General features: G+C 38.7%; 1 non-coding gene across 1 annotated transcript; it reads left to right on the top strand.

Moving 5' to 3' along the window:
* The first annotated feature begins 3,741 nt into the window (after positions 1-3,741).
* Positions 3,742-3,844, top strand: LOC122890702. Its single transcript, XR_006381149.1, has one exon. It is a non-coding gene; the product is annotated as a U6 spliceosomal RNA (small nuclear RNA).
* The last annotated feature ends 538 nt before the right edge of the window (positions 3,845-4,382 follow it).

Here is a 4,382-nt window from a genome sequence, read left to right on the forward strand (position 1 = left end):
AACAAGGAAATGCAAATCAAATATGCAAAAATATACAATATACAGAATATAGAATATACGAAAATAGTATCACTCAGCCACAAAAAAAGAATGAAATCTTGACACTTGCAACAGCATGGATGGAGCTAGATAGTATTATGCTAAATGAAATAAGATAAAGACAAATACCATATGATTTCACTCACATGTGGAATTTAAGAAATAAAACAAACAAACAAAGAGAAAGAAAAAAAAGGAAGACAAACCAAGAAACAGACAATAACAAAGATAGTTATGGGAACAAATAAGAAGCAGTTAGAATTGGTAGGGGAAAAAATGTTTGTCAAAATAAAATTAGGGGCACCTGAGTGGCTCAGTGGGTTAAGCCTCTGCCTTCAGCTCAGGTCGTGATCTCAGGGTCCTGAGATCGAGCCCCACATCAGACTCTCTGCTCAGCAGGGAGCCGCTTCCTCCTCTCTCTATCTCTGCCTGCCTCTGCCTACTTGTGATCTCTATCTATCAAATAAATAAATAAAATCTTTTGAAAAATAATAAAATTTAAAAAAATAAAATTAAGTGGGAAACAAGTAAATGAACCAACAAAATATACTGAGGAGTAGACTAAACAAGTGAATCAACTACTGAGATGAAGACTGACCCAAAACATTCTCCCAAAATTCAGAGCTAAAGCACAGATTTAAAAAAAGCAGGAGAAAAGAGACAATAAAAAGGACAGAACAGGACATTGCAAAACATGTTGAGTAAAACATATGTATGCATTACATATATATATTTATACACACACACACACATATATATATATATACACATATACATATACATCTGGAGATAAAGGCAGCAGTTACGTGTGTATCTATATAAACAAAGATGTATAGATCCATATGCGTATATACGTAACATATACATACCTATGTGTATATATGTAATGCACATATATGTTTCAGTAGACATATTTTACCATATAATAGAAGCTTGTATAATGGAACATAACACATTGAAACTTATACTTAATGTACAGAGAATGAAAATACATTTCAAACAGCTAAGGTCCATATCAAATGATTATGGATTTTTATGTCGTCCTTCCTAGTCCTCATCCCCCATCTCTCTGATATTAATTTGCTTTCTGGTGAGAAGTTTTGATACATAGTAGCTGACAGGAAGTATACCAAAAAGCCAAAGAAGCCTATTAATTAAAATATTAAAACACAGGTCTTATTACACCACCATTTTCCCCAAGGAATTAGTTTAGAAATATAAAGGATCAGTAAACAGATTGGGAGAAGTCCCTTCCATACCATTATTATAGACTTCTTAAAAACTGTAAAAAACAAGGAGCACTGCATAACAACTTTGTTAACAGTGACCCAAAAACTATAGTCAAGGCTGTCATGACATCAAAGGATTTGAAGAGAATAGTGTTTTCTGATATCCGGTGACAAAAATACTTCATACAGATTATGCTCAAGGCTGGGTGTAGGGACAAAGGCAGTAATATTGATGAATATGTTAAAACCAGCCAAAGCCACTATATTACCTCAGTGTGATTTTCTTTTTTTTTTTTTTCGAGATTTTATTTATTTATTTGACAGATCACAAGTAGGCAGAGAAGCAGGCAGAGAGAGAGGAAGGGAAGAAGACTCCCCGCCGAGCAGAGAGCCCGAGGAGGGCTCGATCCCAGGACCCTGAGATCATAACCTGAGCCGAAGGCAGAGGCTTTAATCCACTGAGCCAACCAGGTGCCCCCTCACTGTGATTTTCTTAAAATTTGTCAGAGAGGGAGGAAAAGAGAGAGCAAGAAAGCACAAGGTGGGGAAAATAGCAGAGGGAGAGGGAAAAGCAGGCTCCCCACTGAGTAAGGATCCCGTTGTGGGACTTGATCCCAGGACCCTGTGATCATGACCTGAACCAAAAGCAGATGCTTAACTGACTGAGCCGCCCAGGTGTCCCTTAAAATTTCTTTCAAAAATAGTGTGGAAGAGGAGAACAAAAGTAGTGTTCTTGTAGTCTTGGATAAATCCCATCACATCCTGTTGTGCCTACCCAAGCTTGCCAGTTAAAAACAGTAGCTATGGGGCGCCTGGGTGGCCCATGGGTTAAAGCCTCTGCCTTCCGCTCAGGTCATGATCCCAGGGTACTGGGATCGAGCCCCCCATCGGGCTCTCTGCTTAGCAGGGAGCCTGCTTCCTCATCTTTCTCTGCCTGCTTCTCTGCCTACTTGTGATCTCTGTCTGTCAAATAAATTTAAACAAACAAACAAACAAACAAAACAAAAACAGTAGCTGTAGAGCACCTGAGTGGCTCAGGGGGTTAAAGCCTCTGCCTTTGGCTCAGGTCATGGTCCCAGGGTCCTGGGATCGAGCCCCATGTCAGGATCTCTGCTCAGAAGGGAGCCTGCTTCCTCCTCTCTCTCTCTCTGCCTGTCTCTCTGCCTGCTTGTGATCTCTGTCTGTCAAATAAATAAAATCTTAAAAAAAAAAAAAAACAGTAGCTGTATCTTCTCAGCCCACTACAGAACCCCTGTGCCAAGGGTCTGAGAATAACAGGAATATCTTATTACACTGTGATGGAAGGTAGAGACAGTACAACTGGCAAAGGCAAAGTCACACAGGGTGGAAGAGATGCAATACAGACATAGGATGACATAGCGTGATTTAACTCTCCCTCTACTGTTTAGGTTTGAGTCCCCCTTTACTACATCCTAGAAATGTCACCTTGGACAAGCCACTTAAATTCACCATGCCTCAGTGTCCTCATCTATAAAGTGGGTATATTAAGGGGCCTTATTTATAGACATACCTTTACAGCTAAAGTATAGCATTTTTGTAAAATATTACTAACATAAGTTCTTCGTGAATGTTAACTGTTGATGATGATGGTGATGACGATGATGACGAGAATAACATAACTGCACAGAGTAAGCATCCCACTCAGCTTACCAAACTAGGCCATCTTGATACTGCAGTGATTCCAGCTAGGTTTAGAGACACACACACTCTAATGATAGAGGGTTGAATTTTCTTTGCTATCACTACATTTTATTTATTTGGCCCTATTAGCTTAAAAATCCCTAAATCTATTAGAGAACAACTATAGATTGCATTAAACACATGAATTTCCCTAATTGGGCTAAATGGAATGTTACAATAAGTAGCCTAATTCTTAGCTAATTATCATGATTAACAACCTAACTTTGAAAAGTTCTCCTGAGCAGTTAATCTGCTTGTGGAACTATTTTTATACCAAGGAGGTTACTCTAAAAGAAGCACTACACCGAATGATGCTTAAAGCTCTAAGATTTAACCTGATGCACCCACCAGGAATGACTTCAGAACATATATCTGACTTTTTTCTTATTTTTTTTTTAATGACTAAAGCAAGAACATCTGAGGAAATTCATGGCCCTCCACATTACCTTGCCTTCAGATAAATTAGAGAGGATACAGCTTTATTTGCTAGCTCCTTTACTAAGTATTACTTGAGAAACTTCAGCTCATGTGAACAATTGGGGGTAAATCTATTAGCCTTCTTGATCAGGGAAAACAAACAGATGTTTCTGGAGTCAATAAACCAAATCCCAGTCTCAATAGAGAGAGGAGAGGAGGACAAAATAATACTTGAAAAAAAAAAAAAGACCCATAATAAAACAATAAACAAAGAAAACTTGGTATTTAAACGAGACAGTGAAAGGAGGAAATGAGAAGAGGGATATCACAGCTTCAAAGATGGTAAGGTGGGTGCTTGCTTTGGCAGCAAATGTACTAAAATTGGAACGATACAGAGTCGATTAGCATGGCCCCTGCACAAGGATGACAAAGATACTAAGGTGGGGGCATCTGTGTGCATCAGGCAAAGTTGAGGTAGGAAGGGAGGTTAACTTTGTGCTTATAAAGAACAGTGTCCCATTTATTTAAAAAAAAAAAAAAAACTCTCACTAAATGGCAACTATCACTAGTTGTAGTGCTACGTAGTAGTTTTTTTTAACCTTCAAAAATTCTTTGATATTTCTCCCTTCAAAAGGTACAGCCTGCTTACCCTCCCTTCAAGTGTGGGTTAGACTTAGTCCTTTTCTCCTAACGATAAATAGGATAGGCTGGATATGTGAACTGCTGAGACTAGGTCATGACAGCCATCTTTATGACTTCATGGCTTCCTTGGTGCTTTCTTTGGAACTCTCACTCTGGGCAAAGTAAAGTACCATGTTGTGAATAGCACTGTGGAATGGCCCATATAACCAGGAAGTAAGGCCGGCTGCCAATAGTCAATGAGGAATTGAGCTTTAGCTCTACAGTCACGTGAGTGGTTCTTCTTGAAAGTGAAACAACAATGAATTATTAATTCAAACAAACATAGTACTGAAATTTTAGAATCCCTGGAATATC

The sequence above is a fragment of the Neovison vison genome, chromosome 11 (assembly GCF_020171115.1).
Source record: "Neovison vison isolate M4711 chromosome 11, ASM_NN_V1, whole genome shotgun sequence".
Classification (NCBI taxonomy): domain Eukaryota; kingdom Metazoa; phylum Chordata; class Mammalia; order Carnivora; family Mustelidae; genus Neogale; species Neogale vison.